The sequence below is a fragment of the Pangasianodon hypophthalmus genome, chromosome 30 (assembly GCF_027358585.1).
Source record: "Pangasianodon hypophthalmus isolate fPanHyp1 chromosome 30, fPanHyp1.pri, whole genome shotgun sequence".
Taxonomy (NCBI): domain Eukaryota; kingdom Metazoa; phylum Chordata; class Actinopteri; order Siluriformes; family Pangasiidae; genus Pangasianodon; species Pangasianodon hypophthalmus.
The window spans coordinates 7,968,136-7,988,152 of record NC_069739.1 but is presented as its reverse complement, the minus strand read 5'-3'; the positions used below and the strand labels follow the sequence as shown (position 1 = coordinate 7,988,152).

Sequence of the window (20,017 nt, the reverse complement as noted above, 5' to 3'; positions counted from 1 at the left end):
GTAGCCCTATGAAGATGTCCCTTAAGTAATGTCTTACCTTTTTTATAAGCTAAAGTACATGCCATAAACACGTATAATAACTATTTTTTGTTTTTGTGCAAGGCGTACAGTATATCTTAATTGTGCCTATTATGTCCAATTGTAAGAGCATCATTAGCTGAAATAAAAATAATTAAAACTGATATTAAAGTTGATCAAAGATTTAGCAGTTATTAAAATTTAAAAATAAGCCAGTACAGGTTCAGTATTGTGTATCAGAGTTCATTAATGACTGTGAGCATGCTTTACTCCAGTGTCATGTGCCATATTGCTAACAGTGATAAAAACATTGATTAGTTTAAATAAGTTTTGTCTTTTCAGGGGGGAGAAGCGAAACTTCAACACAGTCGAGGAAAACAGACACAACACCTCCATCAGAACAGCCTCAGAGTAAAACAACAAACTCTCCACCTGCATCATCCTCAACAATACAAAAAAAAAGCAAACACTCAGCCTCCCTCTAGCTGATGTAACTTTCCATTTTAATCACAAGTGAAAAACACATCTCTGTTATAAGATTTACTCACATTTCGATGTTTTGTTACACACTTTTCTGTATTCCTGTGCTTTTGCTGCTGCTGAAATTCAGTGTAGTGGCATTTATTTGTTGGGGATGCAGAAGCACAACACACACACACACACTCACAGAGCATAATTTTTCAAAAGTTACCTGATGGAATTACACTTTCAGATTAAATCCTTTTTATGTAACTCGCTATTTTGGCTTCCTAATTCAGAATATAAAAGCAGATTTGGAGATTAACTGAAGAATTTGTGATCCAACTTGCTTTTACAGAAACTTAACCATTTAATTCCATTCATGCTGAAAGAAAACTAAATGTTTTGCTGATACATTTTGTTGAAATGTTCCCTTGGGGATCAGATCAAGGCCAGGCAGTCAGTCAGTAATTCAGTCTGTCTCTCTGCTTGTTCACAAGTATTCTGAGCCAAATAAGTAAATGTTTGCTTTCACTCATAACCAGTACTGTTTTGTTTTACTCAGTATTATTGTGTGTGAGTTCAAACAGCACAGCTGCCTCCACACCTTACTACAGAAACCACTTACAATCCACTAGAGGTGTGATTTCTGAGGTCTTTTCTCTTTAGGAGGAAGATGTGGAGAGAACGTGATTACTGATGGACATCAGGACTGTGAGGGAAAGCAGGAGGATCAGGTTAGCACACGTAAAATAACAGTTATAAAAGATCTGTTTCTACCTTTAGAGATTTAGTTGTACTTGTGATACACTGGAGAGTTATGTTGTTTTTACAGGATTTTACTTGCTTCTTAGAGTCAATGCCAACAGCCACAGTATTGTCACTGTTTGTGTGTTATATGTATAATTTTCCTGTTCTGTCTTTCCACAGACTGTACCTGATGTTGTCACTTTCTGTATTAAATAACACATTAACACAGCCGGAGCAGCACGAGTTCAGATTAACGCTGGAGAGAAAACTGAATATGCCAGCATTATAACAAACTAATCCACAGTAAATATACACACATTCTCAGATATTATAGAACAATGTTGAAAACATATATTAAATACACACTATGGCAAGCACGGGATCCACAGTATTGACTTTTTGTGATTTTTATAAATTTTACCGTTAAATAGCAGATTCAGGCAAATGTATGTGTGTGTTACATTTACTTATGTTAGCTAAGGGTGTTGTTCTGCATTCACTGTTAATCATTAAAAACTGCTGAGGGATAATCTTGCTAATTATATTTTGAGTGTACGTGTCATTTTATATCTTATGTGTACCATTGTTATATCAGGTTAAGAAATGAATGCTCTAGAAGCATCATCCTGTTTAGTGTAAGAAGACTGCTCTACATGTTCTTGCTTGTGACTTTTGTGTGAAATTTGAAGTCTCCTGATTTTGCATAAAAAAAAAATAAAAGGAGGATTGTTGAATCTGTCTGGACTGAATGTGTTTCTAACCTAGTTTTGGGGCCATTTTCCAAATACTCCTCATAGTTTTAACAATTTTTGTTTGTTTGTTTGTTTTTACATTTAGTTACATGCTTTTTCAAAATTCACACATCTTATTTTTCACATGTTTACATAATATTTTCAAAACTGTGCTTGATCGATATCTTACATGCATATGTGTGTCTATGTACAGTATGTGTAGTGAATATATGTCTAGTTCAGCCATGAAACTCTATCCGTGCTCCAATTGGCTCCCTCGATGCCAGTGCAGCAGCCAATCAGCAACGCTTCTCCGTCTACGTCACCCTTTATTATCCTGACCAGCAGTTTAGACCGGTAACCGCTAGTAAACACTGATCATGGCTGATGAACACTGGTTAATGCTGATAAACGCAGATAAACGCTGAGAATAGCTGATGATGGCAGATAAATGCTAAAAAGGCTGCTAAATGCCCATAATGGCTAAATGCTGATTATTTCTGATAAACTCCGATAATGGCCGATCAACGCAGATAAACACGGAAAGAAAAACTAATGAATTCCACATGACTGAACTGATTAAAGACTTGCCAGGTGGCGCTGGGTTTTATTAGGATCGCGCCATTTTTTCACATTTACTCAAGCAGCACGAATCTCTATCGCCACCTAGCAATCCTGCAGTCACCTGTAATAATTATAATGAATCAAAAAAGCCTCCTGGTTCAATTATACTGACAGATTCACTGATTTTGAAGAACAATAAAATGACATTTCTACAGTAAAATTCTACTTTCTACTTTCTATTTCTAAATGAATTGATTTCTATTGGGAGCATAGAGCAGGTGACTGTAAACTGATCTGAGTGGCTTTGAGATTTGAAATGTCCATTTTATTTCAGCAGGAAGTTGAAGAAAAATATTAATATTTTGGTTTCAGAGACTTCCTCTGTGAAATGATCCATCTATACTTTCTAACATTTTATTCATGCTTAGATTTATAATAATAATAAATAATAATAATAATTATAATAAATAAAAACTGTAATTTTTGCCAAATTGCAGTGTTATAAGCGGAATAAAACACTATGACATGTACTGTAAGAAAACGGCATTATACCACTCTTTCGTTGATTATTTTCCTATAACAGCACATCTCATCTTGTTTTATAGACAAAAATGAAATAAGTTATGTTTTCTGGTTTTGTACACAGTGCTTCTAAAATTCTACAAGGTTTTTGGAGTGGTGAATTAAATAAAACTTAAATACTTCAATTCACTTAACAGATTAAAAAAAAACTGAACCCAGTGTTCTAAAAAGAAACTATAATAATGAAGGAAAATGTAAAAGAATACAACGTTTTGCACAGTTTACACAGATACTGTGACACAAAGTTATTAAAAACAGAAAAGATCACTTTATATTTGTCACCACAGACAATTCCCTGCCAGACCAGCAGAGGGCATCTCTCTCATAGTATGAATTTCTTCCTTGGTTGTTCCACTGATTTCCTGCACACACCTGTCTTGTGTTTCTCCTGATTGGTTCCTATTTATAAGTTTTGTGTTTTCACTCTTCAGTTGCTTAGCATTTGTTTTCATGAGTAGTTATTATCTAGTTTATGTTGTTTGTAGAAGATTTTTAACATTAGGCATTGTCACAAAGCAACTTTACAGCTCTACCCCAAATTCCTAACAATATGAGAAGGAAAATAATTTTATTGTCCTGTACGTGTATATGAGACAGTAAAGGCCTTCTTTCTTCTTTCTGCAGAAATCTGGATGTAGATTTAGATCTCTAATGAGCAATTATCTGTAGACCAGCTGTAGTAGCAGCTTTATGGCACAAGATGCCGCCACTTAGGCACTTAACCAGAGCTCTATAATCAAAGAATAAATAAATAATTAAATAAACTAACCCCTTTTCCCCCCATTTCAAGATCTTTAAATGCTAATAAATGATGTTATTGCTTACAGTTATAGTCTTCTGATTAATCTGACTTTTGATAATGAGTCATGATCATCAAAGCCTCTAAGTGCTCCTCAGCTCACACATGGTAAATGTGTCTTTATTACTTCCTGTAAGTCTAGGGAAACACACTTGCTGGTGAATATACTGATGGACATTACATCTTTGTCCCAAACACTAGAATTAATGTGTGCTGAAAAGTGAAGTTAATGTTGCAGCTCATGCACAGATTTGCTTTTAATATACTCAAGTAAGTCAGATGACCTATATTGAATTATTATTATTAGTTCTAGTAGTATTTTTTTTTAGGTTAATAAAAAGTGTAATCTGTCATTTTTATTGAATTGAAAAAGAAGATTTGTCACATTGCAATTCGTCTACTGTTGTGTTGACTCGGTCCCTCAGGCTTCCTAGGGGTCATCTAACAAACTTCACTTGAGTTGATAAAGTATAGAAACTGCCTTAAGATCAAGATTAAAGTGTAGAAATTGTATAATTGTATAAATGTATAAATTTGAAACACTAAGAGCAAATTTTAATGCATTGATTTGTTTATTTAAACTTTCATCTAAAGAAAGAGGCTACATGCAAGCATTGAGAAAATGACACCTAAGACAGATAACAATCATGATACTGTGATAAAACCACCACATGAGAAAATATATGAATAGCTATTAATACTGCATATAAAAACAAATTAGGTAATGGAAAGAGTTATGAAAAGATTTTCCAAAAAGAGAAATGACATAGCGTTGTTGTGGTTTCCTGAAAACCAATCTATATAAGAGACAGACACTCAGGCAGTGTGACAGAGTGTGTGTGTTTCACTTTGAGGGATTGGTGTGTGTGCAGAAGAATCAGTAATGATGAAGTGCTTGTATCTTTTGTCTGTTGTGTTTCACGTCGCAGCAGGTGAGTGAAGTTATTTTCTATTTTCTATTACAGAAAGGAGAGAGAATATTAGCCAGTTCTTAGTTCAGCTGCTTTGTGTTTAGTTCATGTGCTTTCTGTCCAGACTGGATTTACAGTAGGCCGTAGTTCAGCCCTGGTCCTGAACAACCAAACCAAACACTGCAAAATGTTTATCATTTAGAGTTTTAATTAACTGTACGTCCTACAGTGTCATAATATTAATAGGGCCAAAAGTGGTGAACACATTCAATGGAAACATTTGATTATGGCTTTATATTTTATAAATGTAATGTTACTAAAATGCTAAATTCAAGACCAGCATGTACTTCAAGTTCAATTGCCCAAAAACAACAGTAATCTTTATATGCAAGGTAAACATACACATCATGCCTTGTGTTATAATGTCCTTATTTAGACCTGTTCAGCTTTGATCATGTGGATTTTTTCTTCCTGATTAACTTCAGTCAAAAATGTACAGATGAAGAGAGGTGGGCTAATGAATAAGGAGGATTCTACAGTAAGATTATTTTCCATCCCTACAATAATGTGTAAAAACATACACTGTAATTTACTGAATTACATCTCTCACAATCTCTGTCTTATTGAATCTATCTATAATAATTCATATAAAGGGTAATAGAAAAGTTAATTTCCTGTAACTTGTACGTCACCTCTTCATTCTGGTCTTAGCTGTAAATAGATGTGTGTGAATTTCACACCTTTTTCTGCTGTCTCTCTGTCACTGACCACCAGCTTCACTTCCTAGATTACACTTTATCTGCAGCATTTTTTTTGTTTGTTTGTTTAAAAAAAAGTGCCTTTATTAATACTGTGTTCACATTTTCAAAACTCACAACAGCATCTATTTGAACTGAACTGTGTATCAATTTTTATTGCTTTGACACAAAGGATTGAATAACCTCAGCTTTCAAAATCCATGAATTCTTTTCTCACTCAAACTCAACCAACAAATCTGTGTATCTACAAATTATTTTTCACATATTCACATATAGTTTTCAAAAACTAATCAATACAAGATCAAATCCAAACAAATCGATACATTCTATAGTAATAAAAATTAAGATTGTGAAGAATAAACAAACAAACCATAGATTATTTCCAATTTAGCCTTACCCAGGCGTTCTCTTTATCACTTCATTACCATCTATACAAAAGGGGAAATCTGTGGACCTATGAGCAGCGTGGTGATGCAGTGGGTAGCGTTGTCTCCTCACAGCTCCAGGGTCCCCGCTTCAATCCTGAGCTCGGGGTCCCATCTGTGTGGAGTTTCTGTGCTTGTTCTCCCCATGTCCATGTAGGTTTCCTCTGGCTTTCTGTCTCCTCCTAAAACATGCCAGTAGGTGGACTGGCTAAGATAAATTGCTCTTTGTTATCATTTTGTGTGTGTGTGGTTACTGCAGTTGACTGGTGTACAATCCAGGGTGTGTTTCCAGTATACTCCAGCTATAGGTTGTTGAGCGAGAGATGCTTTGCTAGTGTTTTGGTAGAATGAGTTGGTTTTGAGGCGTATATGAAGTGTTTCGTTAGTTATAGTGCATTATAGATGTGAGGTTAACTGCTGTACTGACCTGCACTCTGGTTAACCCAACTATGTGAAGAGTTTCGAAAGACTGAACATAGTATTGAGAAGTGTGGATAAGTAAGTATAAAAAAACTGATAACTGATCATTTTAAAGAAATCTGCACATTCTGTACTACAGGGTTGCTGACTTTGGCTACCATGCTGGATTGAGATTTATGAATCAAATTACCTTTTTTGCTGTTCAGAAATGAGAATTAGGGGATAAAATATGCCTAACAGTCATGAAAACAATGTAAATGTAAATTTACAATTCATGCTTTTCTTTTGAAGTAAAATAGGAAAGACCTTTTCCTGATGTTTTATCAACCTATTTTGCTGAATGTTCTTTGTTGTATTCTGAAGCTGCAGACTGAGTTTTTAATCATCTGCAGAGGTGGCTCATATTTGTAGCATGGTTCCATCTGGGTCATCTTGATACACATTACAGAGGACAATGTACCCTCTAGTGATAATTTTTTACTTGCTTCAGTTTTGTTGAGGCCTATCACAGAATGTTTTCTCAGAGTCTGCATTTGAGTGTGGTAGGCAGAACAGAAGCTGTGTCACTTTCACAAGTCTTTGGAACCTGGGTGCACCTGTTAAACGGCTCTTCATGGCACTTAAGTGTGCCCTTATGATGTCCGTTCAGTAGAATTCTTTCTCCCCATCCACCTTGACCAGGGCAGTTTTCCAGACCCTTTCAGGGATGTTGGTGTCTTCTAGCATTTGAAAATCCAGGAACTCCTCACCCATGCTGTCCTGTTCTCTGGCATCGTCAAATGGCAGAAGGAGACTGTCAAATATCAACACTAGTTTACTTCAGTTTTATGAAATTCTGTAAATAAAACTGCAACTAATTCTTCATCACCAACTTAGCCAAACAAGACAAAAAACACATTTCAATTACAGAAGCCCTCCAGCCTCAGAAGGATCTTGTCTTACCCATTACAGTAGCTGGTAGAGCCAGCCTCCACTCCAAATCACTCAGATTATTGGTATAGTCAAACAGGGTTAATTTGTTCACCGTTGGACAAAGTAAAGCACATCATCCCTTTTGGTGTCCAGTCTCTGGCTGAAGTCCACAAACTGAGCATGTGAGAGAATTGTGTCATTCAGTGGCAGCTTTGTCAAGGTATACTCTGTAGACCTCACCAGAAAGCCCATTGCTGCTATGTAGAGGTTTGCAACATCACTGGAGGGAATTTCGCCAGCCTCATGCAGCCTTCTCACAGTGGCGCTTGTCAGTCGTAGGGCCAAGCTGGAGGTCTGAAAGGCCAAAAAGACAACAAACCATCTCTTTATCTCACAGCAGAAGCATGCTGCCCTCACTACATATCAATAAGTTATTGCAGTTTACATTTAAAAAAAATGTAAAAACATATATAACATATCTAGTTAACATATCTAGTCACTTTTATTCACCTGGCAGTTGGTTTTCTTGTCCTAGAAGATCAACAGTCTCTAAAGTTGTCATTTTGAAAGCTACAGGCTTCAGGAACGTTGACCTCAGCTTTCGTATGAAACTCCTTATCTGAAATAAAGAGATATTATCCTCCCAAAAACAACTGTACACATTACACTTACTGAAATAGTGAAATCACGCACCTGCCCATGAAAGGGGATGGAGGTGTGGGTCTTGTCTCTGGAATAACAGATTAAACTCAATAAATGTAGGTAGAAGTGCTCAGTAACAGAGGAGATGAACTTCAGCGGTTGGATCCTCAAAAAGGGAACAGAGTCATACAAATCTGGCTTGCCCTTCATCTAAGTACAGTTTATTAACGCTGAAGTGTCATACAAATTCTTACAAATAATAAAAGAAACTTTTACCAACCTGTGGATCTAAAATAGCATTGTAGAGACGGAGTATACAGTTCACAGCTAGGTCCAAACTGAGCCACCTAATGCTCAAATGCTGCAGTTCGTCCATGTACTTTGTGTCACAAAACACACAGAACTCTAAAATGTATATATACACACACACATTATATATATAAATAAATAAAAGTAGTATGGCCCTTCAATAAATGATTGCCATTTCTGATTCTCACAATACTCTCACAGTACAATAAATGCATTATGCAATGATAATTTGCCGTCAAGCATGTGTTCTTTCTCTTTGTGCTGGATTTGAACCAGTACACAAGATCAATACAAAAATCCTGAACATCAAAGCCTGATATCTGGGGAAAGCAAAACATTATGTTAGTCATATTACTGTATGTCAAATCACTCCCTAAAATAGAAATTATAAACAAGATCTAAACACAGCTAACATTGTGACTTCCAGGCGATTACTTCTGAATACAGCAACCCTCCAGCATGTGCATTATTGTATACAATGTGGCAGGGACAGCCTAGGACAAATACAGAAGGATTCTGGTCCAGGACCCTGCTCCTAACTGAATTTCTGATACCCCTGTTGACACTGGCATTGTGAACTGCAAGAGCCACACAACTGGTCCATGTGATGTAACTTTGCAGCACCTCATGCATTTTACTAAACATGGCCTCTGCAGTACAGCAGTTGGTCCCTGTATTTAGGCCCATATCCAGAAATCTGTGAACCATGCCTTCAGAACTCCATAGTTTCACAGTGATCGGATTTATCTTCTGTCTTCCTGTGAAGAAGAATATATCCAACACTTATGTTTCCATATTTTAGTATAACTTAATGCAACATTTAGCATCTATGACTCAAATTAGTTTTAAATTATAGTTTATATATTAGGAATATATAACTGATTACTAAATTGTACATAGACTTTAGCACTCAGTAATCAACTGTTCAAACACACCAGTATCGTTGGACCCCTCAGTAGCTAATGTAAAATGCTGATTGCAGACGTTCTTCACTAGTTCATTCGTAAGACAGGGGGCTATTAGGGGGCTAATGGACAGAGAGTCGGACTTGCAACCTGAAGGTGAACCTGAAGGTTGTGGGTTCGAGTCTCAGGTCCGGCAGGGATTGTAGGTGGGGGGAGCGAATGACCAGCGCTCTCTCCCACCCTCAATACCACGACTGAGGTGAGACCCTTGAGCAAGGCACCGAACCCCCAACTGCTCCCCGGGCGCCGCAGCAAAAAAAACAAAGGCTGCCCACTGCTCCGGGTGTGTGTTCACGGTGTGTGTGTGCACTTGGATGGGTTAAATGCAGAGCACGAATTCCGAGTATGGGTCACCATACTTGGCCACAAGTCACTTCACTTCACTTCACTATACACTTGTTGATTATGGCGCTGGTCTTAGTCCTGGTAGAAGAATATCTTTGGGCAATCTGTGAGGGAAACACTCTCTGAGGAATGGGCTCAAGTGGTCAGAGAAAGACAGTGGAATGCTGTGCTGCACCATGGTGACTGCCATCTTAACCTCAGCTCTTCTGGTCTGTGCACAAGCAACAAAAGTATATAAAATATACTTAACCCAAACACACCTAAGTACATACCTACACACAAATACACTAAAAATTAATTTCATAGACAGTTCTCCGACACGTATTGATCACCTGTGCCCTGAGCTGGGCCATTTCACTTGTTCTTGGCATGGTGTACTTGTCCAGTTTGGAACAGCTCTCCAGAGTTTGTACTTTTTTCAGGTGTGACTCCCTGTTAACATGGCGCAGCACATCGGTTCTGCCTCGGTGCTTACATTCAAGTTCATGTCTGCACACTGTGTACCAAAAATTGAGTAGTGTACTTCCACCCTTGATAAATAGCCATTCATTTGACCATTTGAATTTGCAATTGTATGTGGCTGCCCCTGCAGTCTTTCTTTTTAGGGATTGCTTTTCTTTACTTACATTCTTCAAAGAGAGAGAATTATTGAAGTGATGTGACTTGTGGTCAAGTATGGTGACCCATACTTGGAATTTGTGCTCTGCATTTAACCCATCCAAGTGCACACACACAGTAGTGAACACACACCTGGAGCAGTGGGCAGCCTTTTTTGCTGCGGTTGGGAGTTCGGTGCCTTGCTCAAGGGTCTCACCTCAGTCGTGGTATTGAGGGTGGAAGAGAGCGCTGGTCATTCACTCCCCCCACCTACAATCCCTGCTGGACCTGAGACTCGAACCCATGACCTTCAGGTTCACCTTTAGGTTCACCTTTGGGTTGCAAGGCCGACTCGCTAACCATTAGGCTACGACTGCCCCCTATTAGATCAGTACATGAATGTTACTTATGAATACACTTGTAAAAACAATTATAAGCTACAACATTAACTTAGTCAAAAGCATATAATTTTGTTAATTCATATTAATGTTGCAAACTACCAAAATGCTTAAGCTCAAAGTTGTACTAGATGCACTTTTCAAACTTGGCACCCTAATTACCTATAGGTACCTAATCCACTGTCCTCTGTCTTCTCCAGCACCATCTTCATTTTGCTCAGTGACTTTGGACAGAGCAATAAGAAATATGGCTGGTACAGAACCCAGCTGCTTCAGACTGGTCCAATCAAAAAGTTGTGGGGCTCCACTGGTTTAATTAAACCCCACACCTTCTTCATGCTGACAGAAAAAAAATCATATGAGCAAATTTGAGACCATGTTGTATTTTTACGCTGGCTTGTTATTTAATTTGGCACAAGATTTACTTAGCCTGAAAGTGTATCTCACGCCAAATGCATGAGAGTAGGCAACCCTGGTAGTATTACTCTCTCCAAGTGCTCTTTATTTTCAGATGTAGTTGTAACATGGTGTCTAACCACAGCTGTCTAACTACAAGTGGCTCTCTGGGATTTAAAAGAAAAAAATACACACATGATCCCAAGACAGACACACACACACACACACACACAGTAGTTAGTAACTGGGCTGAGAAACAAGAGATTAGGGGTTTGAGTCCAGATGATGTATTGCCATGAGCATACGGCACTCTCAGTGACTGTTTTCACAAAATGTTTTTGATCATTGCGGTTGTAACTGATTGCAAACCCAAAATTACAGTGGCCCTAAAGTACAGAACACTTTTACAAACCAACAACACGACATTAACTCAAAACGGAAAGGTTAGGTCCTTACTGAACATCAATCAATGCTCGTTTCTGATTGGACACGGGGTATGACTATCAAAGTGTAAAGGAACTATGCGTTTTCAGTCTGCTGATATCTTAGCCTAGCGAAAACACTTGAATGATTCAAGTTCTTTTCTTCTGTTTCACAAATTGAAATGTGCCCTTACTGTGGCAAAAGCTTGAAGCCGTTCCAAGCTTCACTGCGGTTAAGCAGCCACTCTTCCTGAAACCACAGTTAATCTAGACGCACGTAAAATTTAATGGGCGCGGCTTTTAGACACTTAGCGGTAATAGCGCTGAATTCAGAAAGCGAGGGTCAGTGAGCTCTTACACAACCAAAGCAACTTAACTTTCTACAAAACGACCATTTTAAATAAATCAGTAACAAAACACACAATTCACAGTATCTATGAGTATACAGGCTAAAAGTTTACATAAAAAAATGGGCCAGTTGATCAAGTTTAAAGGGACGCTATAGAGCATTAAGTCTAAAATAACATTTAAAAAACCTTTTATTATTATTATTATTATTATTATTATTATTATTATTATTATTATTACTATTATTAAGTGAAGCTTGGCACGGCTTCAAAGCTTTTGCCACAGTAAGGGCAAAACATTTCAATTTGTGAATGTTTTCAATTTGTCTGGAAAATAATTCCACAGTATTCAGTAGATTGTGAGTTTTTGTATGTTTGTTTCTGTAGGCTGTGCTCTCTCTGCTGATAATAATCAGGAAGGAATAGTAGGATACACTGGGGGTTCAGTGCTGTTACCCTGCTCCTGCTCTGACCTGCACACCAAACCTCAGAAACTCACCTGGGAGAGCGACAGAACAGGACGTCTGACAGAAATGTTAAATGATGAACACTACCGTGGCAGACTTCAGCTGTTTAATAACATTTCTCCTGCTAATCTGTCTCTGCTCATATCTGACCTGAGAGAAGAGGATCAGGGAGACTACAGGTGCAGAACTGAGAAGGAATACAGAGACATCGGGCTTTATGTTAAAGGTAAAGCATTTAAATACACAATAAAAGCTGATAAAGACTGCTTTCATAATGAGTAAGTGTTCAAATGAATTATAGTTACATATGTAATGTATCAGTTATTTGAATAACAATATCAGACTGACCTGAATTTTGGAATGCTATCAGATTGGATTTGACATTTCTCAATCTAATCCGATTTATGTTGGTGACACTGTAGTGTTTATAGAGCTACATGACACCCGTACAATTCCTTCATGACAACTGACATAAGCCTACATAAACATTAATAAAGTCTTCAGTAGATGTCACTGTCACTTTGTTTTGTCAGTTTTAATGTTAAGCTATATAAGTTTAAATTTATGTTAATATCTGATACATCATAGATTATGTTAATATGACATGAAACGTTAAAACCAAACTCGCTCTAATTTACAGTTACACAAAATCTACATAACACACTTTACATAATGATCTAAAGTCAGTCAACCTGGAAAGCGTCATAACACCATTTAATGTCTACAGAAATGTGTCACTAGACTAGGTGTTATATCAACTTAATATTAACATTGATAAACAGTCTGTACGTCAGCTGACACATTAGGAAATCTTTATAAATGCATATCTATGTAAACGTTAATTGACGTTCATGTCAGTGGTTCTTAAGGGGTTATGTAGGTGTCACGTAGCCCTATGAAGATGTCCCATAAGTAATGTGTTACCTTTATGTATAAGCTAAGGTACATGCCATAAACACGCCATAATACCTATTTTATTGTTTTCATGGAAGGTGAAGTATCTTAACTGGAATCATTATTTTCCATTGATTGAACATTATTAGCTGAAAAAAATAATTAAAACCAATTAACCAATAGAGTGATAGAATGACTCCCCTGCCTAAAATTTTTGAGAGTCAGAAGAAATCTTTATGGAACATGGAACCAGGACACAGCTTTGATCATGTGGATTTTTCTTCCTGATTAACTTCAGTCTAAAATGTACTGATGAAGAGCGGTGGGCTAATGAATAAGGAGGATTCTACAGTGAGATTATTTTACATCCCTATAATACTTACAGTGTATGTTTTTATACATTTACTGAATTACATCTCTCACAATCTGTCCTATTGAATGTATCTATAATAACTCAAAGATTAAGAGAGAAGTTATTTTCCTGTAACTTGCACGTCACTTCACGCTGGTCTTAGCTGTAAATAGATGCGTGTGAATTTCACACCTTTTTCTGCTGTCCCTCTGTCAGTGACCACCATCTTCACTTCCTACATTACGCCTTATTTAAATTTTTTTTTTTTTTTAAACAAACAATTATATGCCCTTATTAATATTTATACATATCAGTATAGATATCCAGCATGATATTTTTCCCCATTGAAATCTGATGTGTTTTCAAAGTGTTCCTTTAATTTTTCTGAGCAGTGTATAAACAAATAAACATAATTATCTGCTTGCTGGATGTACCAAATCTCAAATTATCCCAAAGTGTATTTTCCATAAGAACTAATAATTCTTAAGCAGTAAGCAGTAGTAAAACAGACACAATTCATGATTTCAGAATCAAATGTACTAAAGCATAAATATTTTCATCAGATTTCATTTTGAGATGTTTTACTTCATATTATATTGAGTAGATTGTGAGTTTTTGTGTGTTTGTTTCTGTAGGCTGTGCTCTCTCTGGTGATAAAAATCAGGTAGTGATCACACGACACAAAGGTGCTTCAGTGCTGTTACCCTGCTCCTGCTCTGACCTGCACACCAAACCTCAGACATTCACCTGGATGAGCGACAGAACAGGACGTCCGACAGAAATGTTAAATGATGAACGCTACCGTGGCAGACTTCAGCTGTTTAATAACATTTCTCCTGCTAATCTGTCTCTGCTCATATCTGACCTGAGAGAAGAGGATCAGGGAGTCTACAGGTGCAGCACTGAGAAGGAATACAGAGACATCTGGCTTTATGTTAAAGGTAAAGCATTTAAATACACAATAAAAGCTGATATTCATTGTGAAAGCAGACTTGATAAGTCTTGAAATGAATTATAGTTACATACGTAATAAAAATGTCTACTCCATTTACCATAACTAAAGGGGAATTAATCTAGGAGTCATATTGTGACACATCAGTATCAAGTTATAAATGGCAGTAAATACTGATTATGGTATCAGACTGACCTGAACTTTGGAATGCTATCAGATTGGATTTGACATTTCTCAGTCTAATCTATGATTTATTTGGTGACACTGTAGTGTTTATAGAGCTACATGACACCTGTATAATCTCTTCATTACAACTGACATAAGCCTACATAAACATTAATAAAGGCTTCAGTAGATGTCACTGTCACTTTGTTTTGTCAGTTTTAATGTTAAGCTATATAAGTTTAAATTTATGTTAATATCTGATACATCAGAGTTTATGTTTATATGACATGAAACATTAAAACCAAACTTGCTCTAATTTACAGTTACACAAAATCTACATAACACACTTTACATAATGATCTAAAGTCAGTCAACCTGGAAAGCGTCATAACACCATTTAATGTCTACAGAAATGTGTCACTAGACTAGGTGTTATATCAAATTAATATTAACATTGATAAACAGTCTGTACGTCAGCTGACACATTAGGAAGTCTTTATAAATACATGTCTTTATAAATGTTCGTTTAAGTTGTCAGCATGTCAGTTGTTATGAAGGGATAATTTAGGTGTCATGTAGCCCTTTGAAGATGTCCCATAAGTAATGTCTTACCTTTATTTATAAGCTAAGGTACATGCCATAAACACGTATAATAACTATTTTATTGTGTTTGTGCAAGGCGTACAGTATATCTTAATTGTGCTTATTATGTCCAATTGTAAGAGCATCATTAGCTGAAATAAAAATAATTAAAACTGACAGTAAAGTTGATCAAAGATTTAGCGGTTATTAAAATTTAAAAATAAGCCAGTACAGGTTCAGTATTGTGTATCAGAGTTCATTAATGACTGTGAGCATGCTTTACTCCAGTGTCATGTGCCATATTGCTAACAGTGATAAAAACATTGATTAGTTTTAATAAGTTTCGTCTTTTCAGTGGGGAGAAGCGAAACTTCAACACACTCGAGGAAAACAGACACAACACCTCCATCAGAACAGCGTCAGAGTAAAACAACAAACTCTCCACCTGCATCATCCTCAACAACACTGGAAGGTAAACAGCAAACTCACAGCAGCCTTCCTCTAGGTGCCAAAACTTTTCATCAGCAGTGAAAAAACACATCTTTATTATTAAATTTATTTACTGAATTACATCTCTCCCAATCTCTGTCTTACTGAATGTATCTATAATAACTCATATGAAGTGTAACAGAAATGTTAGTTTCCTGTAACTTGTATGTCACTTCCTCATGCTGCTCTTAGCTGTAAATAGATGCGTGTGAATTTCACACCTTTTTCTGCTGTCCCTCTGTCACTGACCACCATCTTCACTTCCTACATTACGCCTTATTTAAACTGATCAGCTTAAAGCAATTCTGTAGTATTACTCTCTCCAAGTGCTCTTTATTTTCAGATGTAGTTGTAACATGGTGTCTAATAGGGGTGTAACGGTTCAAATTCCTCACGGTTCGGTTTGTATCACGGTTTTACGGTCACGGTGTCGGTTCGGTTCTTGCTATGTTCAGAAAAAAATACTACTGCCTAATCCAAAAAAATAAATAAATAATTCATTTGGTAACACTTTAACTATGGAAAAATAAATAAATAAATAAATAAATAAGGTAATTGCGACTTTACATCTCACAATTCTGACTTTTTTCTCTCACTATTTAGAGATCCACTTTGACTCAGTACCTGAAATGTGACTAACTTCAGGTAACGAGCGCGCGCTAGCGTCTGGTTGAGTGTTGTTCTTATAGAGCCTATTTATAGAGAATGATTGATGCTTTATCACTGCATTCTTTATAACTCACTAAATAGATTAATTTGAGCTCAAACTCGAGTAGATTAACACACAATGGCTCACGACTGTTATACATGTGCACACAGATCCACTTCTTGTCCATCTAACAGTCGCATCAACTGATGGACAGTTTCTCTGTCTGTGATCATCCTGAACATCCAACATTTCTGCTGCATCCATCTGCACTTTAGGGCCACCGTACAAAATGCTCCCAGACAGGAGGCTTATATGATGCAGGGGGCGGCTCTATCAGCGGCTTGTCTCCTCCGCTTGCCATGTTAAACTGCAACACACCAACACGTGCAGAACGGTGATGTCATCAACTGATTTACATACAGTGCAGTTTATTGGACAACTCCTCTTTGACCCACGTGATACACAGGCGGAGCGAATCCATCTACAGAGCCATGCAGGGGCATTAGCGGAGCTGTCTGTCTATTTCACACTTTGTTTTCTTCACCAGAACAGATGTTACAGATGCGTCGCCAGTCTTTAGATTAACTGCAGTGCAAATACGTTTTTCTTTTACACCCCTAGTGTCTAACCACATCTGTGTAACTACAAGTGGCTGTCTGGGATTTAAAACAAAAAATACACACATGATCACAACATCATGTAACACACACAGTAGTTAGGAAGTGGGCTGAGAAACAAGAGATTAGGGGTTTTGAGTCCAGCTGATGATGTTCCACTACTGACCCTGTGTGTTTAATAAACCTCTTAATGACAAACTGGACAATTCCTTCAACCTCATGACTTGTTTTTTGCTCTCACCATCAGCTGTGAGCTTTATATTGACAGAGGTGAACCTTTCCTAATCAAACCCAACACTAAAATATGGTACAATCCTAACTAAACAAAATATAAACAAATAAACAATTATCTGCTTACTGGATGTACTAAATCTCAGATTATCCTAATATATATTTTCCACATAAAATAATATGAAAAAAAAAATTAATTTCCATATTCATGAATAATTATTAATTCTTATTAAAACTAAGTAAATTTTTTCATTAATGACTGTTAGCATGCTTTACTCGAGTGTCATGTGCCATATTACTAACAGTGATAAAAACAATCATCAGTTTTAATACTTTTTGTCTTTTCAGTAGGAAGAAGAGAAACTTCAACACAGTCGAGGAAAACAGACACAACACCTCCATCAGAACAGCCTCAGAGTAAAACAACAAACTCTCCACCTGCACCATCCTCAACAACACTGGAAGGTAAACAGCAAACTCACAGCAGCCTCCCTCTAGGTGCCAAAACTTTTCATCAGCAATGAAAAAACACATCTGTATTATTACATTTATTAACATTTTTGGTGTTTTATTACACAGTTTTTGGCATCATGGCAGTTTTACTGTTGGCGATACCCGGTGTAGTGACATTTATTTGTTGGAGACGCAGAGGTATATATATATACATACACACACATACACACACATACACACACACAAACAGAGTTAATAACTAAATAAGTCAGTCAGTAATTCAGTAAGATACTTTCATGTACAATAATCACTGCAAAATAAAGTTTAAAATGTGGCTCTTTGCATCACTCAGGGTTAATGTATGCGAGAGAACATCAGCCTCCACACTTTACCTGATTACTTCAAATAGTGAAATTCTGTAGTTACCACTAGAGGTGTGATTTCTGAGGTCTTTTCTCATTAGGAGGAAGATGTGGAAAGAACATGATTACTGAAGGACGTCCAGACTGTAAAGGAAAGCAGGAGGATCGGGTTAGTGTACATGCAGGCCTGGGTTCAGCTGCATTTTTATTATCATGTGACATCTTTAAGTCTTTGAGTCCTACTGTGTTCTTAATATGATCTCCATTCAATTCTGCATGGCTTCTACAATAATCAATTATAACAGATTTGTTTCTACCTTTAGAGATTTTGTTGTATTTGTGATATACAGCAGGTAACACACATGAACCGCACATGCTTTCACTGAACAGTGAGTTATAGGAAAGTATCTTCTGCTGCTTCTATTAGAACAAAACATGGTGTAAAGAAAGAAGTCAGATTTGGAGATTTGTTTCGTCTTTACAGGATTTTACTTGCTTTTTGGAGTCAGTGGTAAAAGACACAGAATTTTTATGTTTGTTATATGTATAATTTTCATGTTCTGTCTTTTCACAGACTGTACCTGATGTTACTTACTCTACTGTAACCCACATTAACACAGCTGGAGCAGCACGAGTCCAGATCAACGTTGTAGAGAAAACTGAATATGCCAGCATTATAAATAATCCAAAGTAAATATAAATACATTTATATATGTAATTTTTTTTGTACCATAAAAAGCAAATTCAACAGATTCATCCAGAGTATTGTGTTACATTTACTTATGTTAGCTAAGGGTATTGTTCTGCATTCACTTTGTCTGTTAATGAATAAAAAAACGGATAAAACTGGATGGATAATCTTACTAATTATATTTTGAGTGTACATGTCATTTTTATCTTATTCATACCATTCTTATATCAGGTTAAGAAATGAATGTTCTAGAAGTTTTTTTTTGCCCTCATACTATTTTGTGTAAAAAGACTACTGTATGCTGTTTATAGCCAAATGTAAAAATATGACAGTCTGCTTGTTGAGTGTGGAGTATTACACAGTATTCTCTGTGCACGGCACAACGTCGGTTAACTGACGCTGTGAGAAAGAGGAAGTAGCCGTTCTCCCATCAGCCCCCATGCTGCTCTGGCCTCAATCATGTGGTTACTCTGACATGCTGAGCGGCTCACAGTGGCTCTAACGTTCCAAGAAAACTCTATGTATGTATGCAGCTGTGGTTTTCTTACCACGAGATAACTGCCAGAGATGAGAATCACCCCGACACCTTCCTGTGTGTGTGTGTGTGTGTGTGTGTGTGTGCATGCTGAGACCATTCAACAGTCACAAAGTGTTTTATGTCAGTATCTGCAATAAATATCACTGTCATATGGACATCTTTTACCAGAATCTATTTGCATTTACTCTGGTTATTCAGGGTTCATAGAACTATAGTTATATACTTTACAAGGGTCCTACTTACTTTATATCAACCTTAACAAAAATTGCAACAGTAAGTTATATCACACAACTGGAATAATTCCAATAAACAAAATTCTGTAATATCAGTAATGAGATAAAAGTCATGTACGCAAGTCATGGAAACATATACCACTGAAAGTACATCTGGTACTAATTTAATTTTATGGATAGAGGAGAATTGTTTTCTATGTATATCAGTATAGAGGAGAGCAGAGCACAATCTAACACATTTTAGTTTTTGCTTAATAGATTAACAGATACTTAAGGGAGAATAATCATGTTTTTATAAAAGCATCATATACATCTCTGCTAAAAATGAACACTTGAACTTGCATCTACTGTTCATGTACAATTCCACCAAAAGTAGGTAAGGTTAACTGTAACAGACAGAGGGTTAGTTTGCTAGAAAAGCCTGAGAAATTAGTGCCAACAAAGTTAATTCAATACAATTAGTTGGCAGGTAACGCATGACGATTCTCACTGTGTCTGATTTGCTCAAGTTTACTTATGTGTGTCTCTTTGTGCCTTCAGGCTGGCTCATAGCCTGAGAGACAGAAAAGAGCATGCAACACACACACACACA

General features: G+C 36.8%; 1 long non-coding RNA gene across 1 annotated transcript; it reads right to left on the bottom strand.

Annotated features, from left to right (window-relative positions):
* Positions 1–5,108: 5,108 nt before the first annotated feature.
* Positions 5,109–11,103, bottom strand: LOC128317801 (uncharacterized). The gene is made up of 4 exons (XR_008301287.1): positions 10,748–11,103; positions 7,840–9,038; positions 7,360–7,683; positions 5,109–7,210 (listed from the first exon to the last, which is right to left on the bottom strand). It is a non-coding gene; the product is annotated as an uncharacterized LOC128317801 (long non-coding RNA).
* Positions 11,104–20,017: the final 8,914 nt, after the last annotated feature.